This window comes from Erinaceus europaeus, chromosome 16 (assembly GCF_950295315.1).
Source record: "Erinaceus europaeus chromosome 16, mEriEur2.1, whole genome shotgun sequence".
NCBI lineage: Eukaryota > Metazoa > Chordata > Mammalia > Eulipotyphla > Erinaceidae > Erinaceus > Erinaceus europaeus.
In genome coordinates, this window is record NC_080177.1 from 33,246,501 (window position 1) to 33,259,975 (window position 13,475).

General features: G+C 36.8%; 1 protein-coding gene and 2 long non-coding RNA genes across 8 annotated transcripts in view; 2 read left to right on the top strand and 1 right to left on the bottom strand.

The window, feature by feature from the left end:
* LOC132533432 (uncharacterized) overlaps positions 1-13,475 on the top strand; it is a 941,342-nt gene that overhangs the window by 917,815 nt on the left and 10,052 nt on the right. The gene's annotated exons all lie outside the window — the stretch shown is intronic.
* LOC132533434 (uncharacterized) overlaps positions 1-13,475 on the top strand; it is a 117,777-nt gene that overhangs the window by 101,588 nt on the left and 2,714 nt on the right. The window lies entirely within an intron of this gene.
* SLC38A6 (solute carrier family 38 member 6) overlaps positions 1-13,475 on the bottom strand; it is a 93,557-nt gene that overhangs the window by 67,144 nt on the left and 12,938 nt on the right. The window lies entirely within an intron of this gene.

A 13,475-nucleotide genomic window follows, 5' to 3' on the forward strand; every position in this document is an offset into this window, starting at 1 on the left:
TTCATTTACTTTTTTTCAAAATCACTCAAGTCTTGTGTTCTAAAAGATTTTAACTCAAACTACACATAATAATCATTAATTAGTAATTAACTATTTTTCAGCTGTTGAGGTGGCTCAGTGGGTAAAGTTTTGCCTGTACTGAGGTCTCAGGTACAATCCTCAGCACCAAATCTGACCACAGTAGTGGTGCTTTTGTTTGTTTCTCTCTCTCTCTCTCTGAATACTTACTATTTTTATAAAGAGAAAGTTTCTGATCATTGTAAAGTAGCCACTGTTAACACAAGAATGAGTGCAATTTTGGTTGCCAACTAACAACCACCAATCCACTATCTCTATTTTTACATTGACCTGTGTAGGCTGCTCATGGATAAATCTGTAATTTCTCGTAGGCATTCTAAAGTAATGAAAGTCATCCTGTGGTCTGGGAGGTAGCACAGTAGATATGCCATTGGACTCCCAAGCATGAGGTTATGAGTCCAATCCCTGGCAGCACATGTACCAGAGTGATGTCTGGTTCTTTCTTTCTCTCTTGTCTTTCTCATGAATAAATAAATTCTTAAAAAGAAAGAAAAAAGAAAAAAAAAAGAAAGTCATTCTGACAGTCCCACCATTAACTTTGCAAACTGCTGGTAGTTTAAGTCCTTAAGTTAAGTGACAAATATCTTATAACCATAGGATATGCAGACTTAACTTAAAGCAGAAATGATTATGGTGGTGGAAGACTTCTGAAGAGTTATGGCCTATAAGGATAGAGCCCTCTTAGAATAAGTATAGCTTTTAGCAAACCCTCAAGTTGTCTAGCAATCATCCTGACTGCATTAATTCATTTATTACTAAACAGAAATTGCATTTTACAGACCCCAGATACAACTTTTCACTGCCAAGTGTCTGAGAACTGCATATGCAAATAGTTAGAAAACTATGAAAGTTGTATCATACCATCAGAGACATTTATTTTTCCAGACTGCGTAGGATGATGATAATGTATTTATGATATAAACAGTCCACTTATCCCATAACTAGTAAGGCATATGTTTTCTTTTTTCATCACAGAAGAGTATAACAATACATTTTCATTCCACATGTTCAAGAGGTGTGGTCACAGAAAAGATGAAAATTAAATGCCCCATAAAAGAACCAAATTATGCCCTTAGCCAATGCAGCTTCAAGATCTAACTAGTGTTTCCACTGGTAAAAGTAAGAGTAGTGAAAGCACATGTATAATTCAGTTTAAAAAAAAAAAAAACTGGGGGGTTGGGCAGTAGTGCAGCGGGTTAAGCGCACATGTTGGGAAGCTCAATGACCAGCGTAAGGATCCGAGTTCGAGCCCCCTGACTCCCCAACCTGCAAGGGAGTCGCTTTACAAGCAGTGAAACAGGTCTGCAAGTGTTTACCTTTCTCTCCCCCTCTCTATCTTCCCCTCCTCTCTCAATTTCTCTCTGTCCTATCCAACAACAATAATAACCACAACAACGATAAAACAGCAAGGGCAACAAAAGGGAGAAAAATAGTCTCCAGGAGCAATGGATTCATGGTGCAGGCACGAAGCCCCAGCAATAACCCTGGAGGCAAAAAAAAAAAAAACTATGATAGTGCTTATACTAAAAAGAAGCAGATATTAACATTTGATGCAGCAATAAGTGTTTCCAATTAGGTCAAAGATAGGCCTCTCAACTTCTTGTAAAGGTTGTAATACATTTTGCAAAATATACATGAGTTTTCTCTAAATTGCCATTAAGTTAACAACAACAACAAAAAAGATCTATACTCTGATAAACAGAGGAGGTCACTAGGCATGTAAAGATAAGCATTTAAAATGCACAAGTGTGGTCATTACATACTATAACTATTATGTCAGAAAGAAAACAGTGAAATGCTGGGAAAATGAATTTAATTAAAAACAAAAATTTAAACTTTTTTTCTTGCTAAGCATGTATTTAAATGCTAGTTCATCAGAGTTAATCAGGAATTCAGAAAATTTTCACATTATGCAGCTATTTTAAAAATGTATTTAGCCATGCAGCTATCAAGAACAATGAACCCACCTTCTCTGACCCATCTTGGACAGAGCTAGAAGGAATTATGTTAAGTGAACTAAGTCAGAAAGTTAAAGATGAGTATGGGATGATCCCACTCATCAACAGAAGCTGACTTAGAAGATCTGAAAGGGAAACTAAAAGCAGGACCTGATCAAATTGTAAGTAGGGCACCAAAGTAAAAACCCAGTGGTGAGGGGTAGACATGTAGCTTCCTGGGCCAGTGGGGGGTGGGAGTGGGCGGGAGGGAAGGGTCACGGTCCTTTGGTGATGGGAATGGTGTTTATGTACACTCCTAGCAAAATGTAGACATATAAATCAGTAGTTAATTAATATGAGAGGGGGAAGTCAATTGTATGTCTCAAAGGTTCTCAAAAGACAAACTGAATCTTTTTAATAGATAGGCTACGTATTTGATATGCGGACTGTCTCAAAAGCCTAGACCAAGTAGATTAGAAGCTTCCAATAGCACAGCTATATACAAGATACTGGGTACTGTACAGCAAACCATAACAAAGGGACTTTTCAAAGTTAACCCAATTAACAAATAATGTGATGATAATATTAACTATTGATTGTCTTTTTGAACCCTAAGACAGCAGGAACCTCACATCTTCACTATAGAGCCCCTACTTCCCCCAGTCCTGGCACCCTTGGATAGGGCTCACTTTCCCGTATGCATCTCCCAATCCAAACCAAATAATATTGCATCCGCCGATCACAACCTAACCAAAGCAACGATTGCCATCTCAACATGCTTCACCTCAGACTGTATCCAGAGACTTCACGTGTGGAATGACAACCCTTCAGCTTCATTACTCGGGTGAGACCTTTCCTTTTATAGTACACTCTAATTTCATCTCAGGTAGTTCACTTTCTAACAAAGTCCCATAACCTAGACATACACCAGTTTCTGTGAGAGAGAGCGTATGTGCACACGTATCCATAAACTACTGCAAAATATATACCTGAAAGCAGGATTACACTAGAGTTTTCAGTGAGTACCTCCCTAACACTTCCTCTCCACTATTCCAAGCTTGGGATCCATGATTGCTCAACAAATTGTTTGGCTTTGTATGTTAACTCTCTTTTCAATCACCAGGTTCCAGATGCCACCAGGATGCTGGCTAGGCTTCCCTGGATTGAAGACCCCACCAATGTGTCCTGGAGCTCAGCTTCCCCAGAGACACACCTTACTAGGGAAAGAGAGAGGCAGACTGGGAGTATGGACCGACCAGTCAACGCCCATGTTCAGCGGGGAAGCAATTACAGAAGCCAAACCCTCTACCTTCTGCAACCCTCAACGACCCTGGGTCCATGCTCCCAGAGGGCTAGAGAATGGGAAGGCTATCATGGGAGGGGGTGGGTTATGGGGATTGGGTGGTGGGAATTGTGTGGAGTTGTACCCCTCCTACCTTATGCTTTTGTTCACTAATCCTTTCTTAAATAAAAAATTAATTAAAAAAATAAAATAAAATAAAATAAAAATAAAAATAAAAAATAAAAAAAAAGAATAGGAAAGCCATCAGTGGAGGGGATGGGATATGGAGTTTGGTGGTGGCAATTGTACCCCTAATATCCTATGGTCTTGTCAGTGTTCCCCTTTTTATAAATAAATACATTAAAATTAAAAAAAAAAATGTATTTAGCCTTGGCAGGGGAGACAGCCTAATGGTTATGCAAAGAGATTGATGCCTGAGGCTTCAAAGCCCCAGGTTCAATTCCCCTGCACTACCATAAGCCAGAGCTGAGGAGAGATCTGGTCTAATTAATTAACTAATTAATTATGAAATAAGTTAATTTTCTTTTTCCCCCAAAGCACTACTCAACTCTGGCTTATGGTGAAGTAGGGGAATTGAACCTGGGACTTCTGGTGCCTCAGGTATGAAAGTCCATTGCATAACCATTATACTGTCTCCCCCACCCATAATAAAATAAATTAAAAATGTATTTACCTACATCTAAGCAGAGACCAAGTATAATTTTATTTTGAGATATAGCATTTGATTACAAGTAGGGAACTTTATGCACTAACAGTGAAAGACCTCAATCATAATCTTACAAGGGTAAATACTGATATATTTTAAAACAAAAAATTAAGAAGTATAGTTGTAAAACAACAAACTAGAATTTTTCCTTTATGTTAAATGCTAAAAATATTTTTCTCAAATATATATATAATTTTCCTAGTTGTTCATGCCATTTTCTTTTTCTCCAATAGAGCTTTTTTGTTGGTCTTTTGTTTTTTAAAACATATGAGACAGAGAATATACCACTTCACCATTTCTGATGTTTTATTTATTTCTGTCTTTATTTTTATGCACTGTGAAAAATGAAACTGAGGATCTCATGCAGGCAAGACATGCACTCTACCACTGAGCCACTTCCCAGGTCCCCAAACAAAGATACTCTAGTAAGTGAATCACTAATAAATGAATTTTTTTAAAAAAATTGACAATAGCAAACTCCAAAATTCAAATGAAATAGGTTAGACTTAAGTGGGGATGAAGTACAATGTTCAAATCCTATCTCTGTCTTTCTTTCTAATCAGCGTGTTTGTCTAGTCATTCACTTCTGTCAGTGTCATCATCATATTTTTATGTTGCAAAAATTAGAAGCACTTTTCCATGTCTGAGACACCATGGATATGAATAATGGCTTTTGGCTTAACATTGAAGCTTTACTAAAATAAAATATGTACATAGTCAGCCAAATGCTCTATATCCATGTATTCATTTTTTAATGGCTTTTTGGATCATCTCAATATATAAATCAAACAAGATGAAATACATTTAAAGTTCAGTGCTATCATCTGGGTAATTATGATGTTGACTAACTATAAATTGGTAGGGACTTTTGGAATGCGGTTTGAATAATGACCCTTTGAAATATTTCTAGATTTTGACCTCTAGAAGCTTGCATATTAGGAAATAAGATTAAAATTGGAGAAATTACCATAAGCACATCTATTATGGGGGCTTAATGTCAGACCACCTCAAAACAAATATTGCAATAAAGTGAGTCACATGTATCTTTTGGCTTCCAGTTTATGGATTATGGATAAGCTTATACTGGTGAGCAATGGTCTTGCACATCGGAAGTTCCCAGTTTCACTCCAGCACTGCATGTCCCTCTTTTCTTCCCTGTTTCATTTGAAACTGTCTCACACATGTAATAATCAAAATAAATCTTTTAAAAAGTTATATTTATGCTACACTATTGTCTGATAAGGGTGAAATAGCATAGCATTTACAAAGGCAATGTACATAAGTTAATTAACTGTATCTTGCTGCTAGAAATGTTAATTACTAACAAATGCTGTTGGAAAAAATAGTGTCAACAGACTACAAACTATTAATTGGTCAAATAATTTGTAAAAATAAACAAATAAATAAAGTACAATAAAACAGAGTGGGCTGTGGGGACCAGGTAGGGGTGCATCTGGTTAAGTGTATGCATTACAATTTGTGAGGACCCAGATTTGAGCCTCTGCTCCCCATCTACAGTGAGGGGAAAGCTTTATGAGTGGTAAGGCAGGTCTGAAGATGTGTATCTGTCTCTCTCCCTCTTTATCTATTGCTTCCCCTCTCAATTTCTCTCAGTCCTATCATGTAAAAAAAGAAAGAAGAAAAACAGGCAAAGAAAGAAGGAAAAGGAAAATGGCTGTTGGGCGCAGTGGATTTATCATGCAGGCACCGAACCCCAGTAATAAACTGGTGGCAATAAAAAAGAAACAAACAAACAAGATGGGTTGTATATGCAAAGGTATTTATCAGATACTATTGGGGAAAAAGAAAAAAAAATCTACCTAAATGCTCAATAGTGGGAAAATAATTTAATAATTTGTAGCAGGATAGGATAATATACTTGATAATATACCTGATAGGATAATATACTTACAATAGTATGAAAAAATGTCAGACAGGGCCAGGCGGTGGCGCACCTGGTTGCAATGAATGAGCAAAGACCGGTTTGAGCCCCCGGGGCCCCACCTGCATGGGAAAAGCTTTGCGAGTGGTGAAGCAGGGCTGCAGGTGTCTCTGTCTCTCCCTCTCTATCACCCCCTTCCCTCTCGAGTTCTGGCTGTCTCTATCCAATAAATAAATAAAGATAAAAAAAAATTTTTTTTTAAATGTCAGTCAATTTTAAGTGAAAAAACAAGATTTGAATATGATCTGTACAGCAAAATACATGAGTGGAATGAATTATAAACAAATGATAGCAGTTATTATGAAGTCTTTTTTTATTTTTTTAAAAATATTTTATTTATTAAAGAGAGGGGTAGGAGAAGAGAAAGAACCCGGAGTCACTCTGCTGCCTGTGCTGCCAGTGATTGAACTCAGGGCCTCAACCTGGAGAGTCAATGCTTTATTCACTGTGCCACCTCCTGGACCACTTTTTCTTTTCTTTTTTTGTTGGTTCAAATATTCTGTTTTGTTTTGACCAGAACACCAAACAGTTCAGGCTATTTGGTTACCTATTACATGAAATGGGACCTGTTACATGAAAATCTTTTGCATGACTGCCATATTGGGGTGATAAAATGTTAAATTTTAAAACCTATTACCGAGAGTGGGGCGGTAGCAGAGGGTTAAGCGCACGTGGCACAAAGCACAAGGACTGGTGTAAGGACCCCGCAGAGGGTTAAGCGCACATGGCGCAAAGTGCAAGGACCGGCATAAAGACCCTGGTTCCAGGCCCCGGCTCCCCACCTGCAGGGGAGTCGCTTCACAAGCGGTGAAGCAGGTCTGCGAGTGTCTATCTTTCTTTCCCCCTGTCTTCCCCATCTCTCTCAATTTCTCCTTGTCCTGTAGAACAACGACATCAATAACAACAACAATAATAACTACAACAATAAAACAAGGGCAACAAAGGGGAATAAATAAATATTTTTTTAAAAAAACCTATTACTTCAATAGTTCCTTTCCCTCCACCAAATAACTGATAAGGTTTACTTAAGTTGAGAACTTCAAATCCTACAATGTTCAATAACTTAAGTATTACTTTGTCTATTAGTACAGTGTGTTCCTTCTGTGCTTTCATGTGATCTTTGAATGTTTTTAAAAATCTGTATATGTGGGAGTCCGGTAGCGCAGCAGGTTGAGCGCACATGGCGCGAAGTGCAAGGACCTGCGTAAGGATCCTGGTTTGAGCCCCCGTTCCCCACCTGCAGGGGAGTCGCTTCACAAGTGGTGAAGCAGGTCTGCAGGTGTCTATCTTTCTCTCCCCCTCTCTGTCTTCCCCTCCTCTCTCCATTTCTCTCTGTCCTATCCAACAACGATGACAACAGCAGTAGCAATAATAACTACAACAATAAAAAACAAGGGCAACAAGAAGGAAAATAAATATAAAAAATTAAAAAATATATTTAAAAAACCTTCTTAAAAAATCTGTATATGTATAAAGTGAAAGGTTTTTTTGAGAGATATCAAAATAAGATGCAGTGAAAACCATTCACATTAATAGCACTTTAAAATTTTTTTTATTTTTTGAGAGATATGCAGAGACACACACACAGAGAGAAACACCAGAGCACTGCTCAGCTCTGGTTTATGGTGGGGCGGGAGATTGAACCTGGGATTTAGAAGCCTCAGGCATGAGAGTCTGTTTGCATAACCATTATGCTGTCTCCCCTCCCCTAATAGCACATTTCTATAGTACAGGTATAACATTCATTATGAAATTAATTTGGCATTTTAGAGGAATTTTTACAAGCTATACTTGGCACAATCCTCCTTAAATAAACAACCAGATGTAGTCACTAGCAAACTATTTTGGGGTACTAAAATACTAAGTTTTGGTATTAAAGAAATCAGTGTTACATTTTGAAGAGGCAAAATGGTTGTAAATCCTAAGCAAACTGGGAAATTTTTTCTTTAATTTACCATCAAGGTACACTCTCATACTATTTTGGCTGGACTAAGAGTTTAGCCTCCAAAGGAACCATTTGGAAAGCTGCTTCCCATGAAGTAGTGGAATGTTTCCAGCTAGTTACTCCAGTGTTCTGTCTGCTTTGCATTTCTTTCTCAATGAAATAGGACAATTAATAAACTCTGGTTACAGTACAAAGACCAAGTTTCAGCAGCAGCAATATTATCTTTGGATCTGGACTGAGGGACATGTGTTATTTAAATACAGCTCAAGTCTCAAAAAATTGGCCATTTGAAATACACCCTTTTAAACATTTTTTTCTTTCTTGTGTTTCCATCATTTCTTCCTAACCACTTTCTTTTCTCTAAAAATGTTTGGTAGGTCTTTCACTCTCCCTCCCCCTCTCTCCCATTTCCTCTTGATTTCTCTGTCTCTATCCAGTAAATAAATATTTTGTAAATGTACTAATAAATAAATAAAATTCTAGATTGAAATAATTTCCTCCCACAATTCTGAAGTCTTGTAATTTATAGTACTGCTTCTAGAAAGTCTCTTGCTACTACAACGCTTGATTTTTTTTTGTATCAGACAGAACATTGTCCTTTCTGAAAGCTTTAAGATACTATCTTTACAATTAGGCCTCTGATTTTTCTTTTTTTTCTATAGATTTTTTTTTGTTGTTTTATATACTTTTTTATTGGATATGGAGAGAAATCAAGAGGGAAGGGGAAGACAGAGGGAAAGAGAGATATGTGCAGCACTGCTTCACCACTCATGAAGCTTCTCCCATGTAGGTGGGAACTGGACAAGGGACTGAACCGGGGTCCTTGCACACTATAATATATACGCTCAACCAGTGCACCACCACTTGGCCTCAAGGTCTCTGATTTTTCACAATGACATATCTGCTATGATTTTTTTTAAAAAACAATTACTATACTGGAGACTAGGAAGAATACTTTCAATCTCAAAAATTAATTTCCTTTAGTTACACAAAAATGTCTTGTATTAATTGGTTGATAATTTTCTACCATACAATTCTATCTCTTCTCTATGAAATTTCTATTATTTGTATATAAGACTACCTTGTATGAGCCTCTAATTTTCTTTTATCTCCCTTTTTTATTTTATATTTATCTATTTATTTTCCTTTTTGTTGCCCTTGTTGTTTTTATTATTGTTATAGTTATTATTGTTGTTGTTATTGATGTCATAGTTGTTAGATAGGACAGAGAGAAATGGCGAGAGGAGGGGAAGACAGAAAGGAGGAGAGAGAGACCTGCTTCAATGCTTGTGAATCGACCCCCTTGCAGGTGGGGAGCCGGGGGCTTGAACCGGGATCCTTACCTGGGTCCTTGTGCTTCGTGCTTAACCCACTGAGCTATCACCCAACTTCCTTCACTCCCATTTTTAAGCATCTTATCTCTTCTTTCCCAGTGGGAAATTTCCTTGTTTCAACCCAACTACTAAATTAATTTTATAATTTTATTTTAAACCTTTAGAATTCATGTTTTCTGAGTGTTATTTCCTCCTCTCACCAAAGGACTGTTCTACTTCAGAATGGACACCAAGGCCTCATGCATACTACTCCTGTGTTCTACCAGCTGGGCCAACTCCACAGTTATTGTAAAGCTAATTTTTATAATTTATTGCCCATATTTCAAGGGTATATATATATATGTGTGTGTGTGTGTGTATTTTGCTCTTGTTATTTTTTTATTGTTGTAGTTATTATTGTTGTTCTTGATGTCATCGTTGTTGGATAGGACAGAGAGAAATGGAGAGAGGAGGGGAAGAGAGAGAGGGGGAGAGAAAAATAGACACCTGCAGACCTACTTCACCACTTGTGAAATGACTCCCCTGCTGGTGGGGAGCCGGGGGCTCAAACCGGGATCCTTACGCAGGTCCTTTAGCTTTGTGGGGTCAATATATATGTTTTAGCTATCTGAAATACAGAATTTTTTTAAAAAAGGTTTCCTCTGGTCTTTATAGTTATCTGTTTTGACTTTTTCTCTTCATTTTCTTTTTTAGTTTCATTACTTTTTAGTAGATTTCATTTATAAAGTCGTTTCAGCTTCACAGTTAAACTGAGCACTAAGTATAAAGAGTTCCCATATCTCCCACAAATGCACAGCTTCCTACACTATCAATGTCCCCCACCAGAGTTACACATTTGTGATAGACAATACGCCTATACTGACACATCACTATCATCCAAAATTCACAGCTCCCACTAAAATTCACTCACAGTGTAGTATATTCCATAGATTTTGACATATGTACACATGAAAGTATCTACTATTAAAATATAGTACAATACAGAATATTTCTACTGCCCTAAAATCTGTGCACTGCCTAGTCATCCTTCCTACTCCCAATCCTGTGAAACAACTAATCTTTGTACATCTCCATGTTTTTGTCTCTTCTGGAATCTCACTTGAAATTATATGGATGCAGTATTTTCACATTTATTTCATCTTTCACATTTATTTCATCTTTCACATTTATTTCATACTTTCAGAATATTCTTCTATGAATTCTCATGACTTGAGAACTCACTGCATTTCTAGTGGAAGGACAGAAAACAATGACAGAGATAAGGCCAAACTTGAAAAATAACCTAGAAGCCCTGAAATAACTGACATAAACCAAGAAAACAGCAAAATGTTATTAATCCAAATTATCTCAAAGTAAATAAGGTTATAATGCCATGAGCAGTGCAGATGGATTAGGCAGTAGAGCTTTGAACAGAATCATATAAAAATAGTTCTACAAATCTCATTCCATTCTGGTGACAGTGATATGGTAGCCAGGTGGAAAGGTCTGAATAGATTTATTCATAGTTAACAGAAGTATTCCATAAGATACAAAACAAACAAACAAAAAACAACTGCTGTGGCCTGAGAGGTGGTGCAGTCGATAAAGCATTAATTAGTCTCTCAAGCAGGTCCTGGGTTTGATTTATGGCATCACACATGCCAGAGTAATACTCTGATTTTCTTCCTCTTCTAAGCCCCTTCCCAACTAGTAAATCATTTTATTAACAAAAATCATCTGCTTCTGAGACAGTAGTGTATACACTTTGTAACCTTAATGGCTTTGCTCAATTGAGAATAATAAGAACATGGCATTTTTATATACATTATTCCATTCTCATAATGATCTCAAGAAAATACTGTCATTAACCATTTTATAGATGCCAAAGTAAACCTGAGAAATTAAGTTTTCACATATGTCAACTCAATTTACAAGAAAGTCTTGGTAGTTCTCAAACTTAATAAAATAGCTGAATATTGCATGATGAACATCTTTACTTTCATAAAGATAAAAACTTATCTTCACCTTATATATCCAGGAAAATAATGAAGTTACTCTGTACAGACTTAGGATAGCACTACCTCTGACCAATGTATCTCATTAACAAGGAGTAAGATAAGATACTCCTTTATGACAGCCCAGCAAACTTAGGAGAAAATTCAACTAATAATTTATTCTCTATTCTTCATATATGTGGTGAAAAAAATAAAGCCTACCTCCACAGAGAACTTTATACTGACTGAAGAATTCAATCAGCAGAAGACAGGTACATCAGTGTGTATGAAGAACCATGAAGAAGTTAGTTCATGGACCAAGTAAGCTACAAAAATCAAAGAAAGGGAGAAAGGAAGAGAAACAGAAGTTTTCATTTTACATGCATCAAGTCATAGAAATGAATAATGAACAGCATCAGAATTTTAAAGTTAACTATAGATGAACTGAAGAAGAGCAAAAAAAAAAAAAAAAGAACCAGCATAACATGAAAATATTTGTAAACTGAATATTATTCCCAGGTAGCTAAAAATGGGTAAAGTAAAATATTTTAATTAATAAAGGCCTAATTGCCACATAGTTGCTAACATATTAATCTCTTAATGAACCATGATAATATAACTAATTAACATTTTAGGTAAAACATTAAATAAAAATTTTTTCACAAAAAGCAGCAAACACGTGTTTAAAACTTTAGTCAAGTTTCAGTAGCACTGTCAAGATCACTTATTTAATGTTACTATTCCTGAGTTTAAGATGTTGTTATTAATAACATATTACTTTAACATTATCATTTCATTGTTTCCCAGCAGTTTTATCTGTTTACATGTTTTCCCCTTAGAAGAAGAGGAATAGCCTTGTAGGCTGAATGGCTAAGTTCATTGGTTCAGATTATAAATTATGAACCACAGATCTTAAATGAGTTTTGCATGAGAACCATGGTGGATAAAGAGTTTCTCAAGCCTGAGATCCCAAGTTCAATTGCTGATATCACACAAAGCTAGAGTGATGCTCTGGCACTCTCCCCACCCCACCCCCATTCTCAAAATAAGTAAATAAATCTTGTTTACAAAGTAAGTTACTTGGAGGATTTATTCAAAACTATTTCTGCATCCCACCTCAGATTCTTGGAATTAGAATCACTGAGACTAAAAAATCTGTTTATAAGATCTGCAAGTTTGCCTGGTGCTTAGATTTAAAAAAAAAAAAAAAGGTATGTGAGAGGACCAGAGGGTTCAGGACTCTGGTCCCCACCTGCAGGAAGGAAGTTTAATATAATAGAGAAAATTGAAATGGGAGGGGGAAGGGAAGGGAGAGAGGGAAAGAGAGAGAAAGATCTACAACACTGATTTAGCACTTAAGTGTCACGGGGGTCTGGTGGTAGGTAGCACAGCAGGTTAAGTGCATATGGTGCAAAGTGCAAGGACCAATTCAACAACCCCCCACCTACAGGGGGTCTCTTCACAAGCGGTGAAGCAGGTCTGCAGGTGTCTATCTTTCTCTCCCCCTCTCTGTCTCCCCTCCTTTTTCCATTTCTCTCTGTCCTATCCAACAACAAGATATCAATAACAACAATAATAATAACCACAACAACGATAAAACAGCAAGGGCAACAAAAAGGGAAAAAATAGCCTCCAGAAGCAGAGGATTTGTGGTTCAGGCACCAAGCCCCAACAATAACCCTGGAGGCAAAAGAAAGAAATAAAGAAAGAGAGAGAGAGAGAGAGAGAAAGAATTTAAAAAAAAAAATAAGTGTCACTTCGGCAGGTGGTCAGGAGACTTGAACCGAAGTCCTTGTGCATGGTGATGTTTGTGCTCAACCAGGTGTGGCACTACTCAGCCCCAAAACACAGCCTTTTTAAAAAGAAGACTATTTCTGTAAAAAGAAAAAAAAAAGAGAGAGAGAGGGGAGGGAGAGAAGGGAGAGCCAGGAGTGATGGCTTCACCATACAGGCATTCAAGCCCCAGGGATAACCCAGGTGGCAAATAAGTAAATAAATAAATGACCCTGAACTGTAAATGTAGAATTTGTTCTAAAGATAAAATTTTTCAAGAAATACCACTATTTCACTACAGTCAGAACACCCCCCATATTTTCTATCATGTTTATAAATTCTATCTTAAAGCCTATAAACTATAAGACCATATACTGTAATTTATTATGTAAATCATAATAAACTTACCCACATAAAAATTAAGCAAATGATTGTGGCATCATAATTGACCTCATCCAAAAACAGAATAGTTGTACAGAAAGGT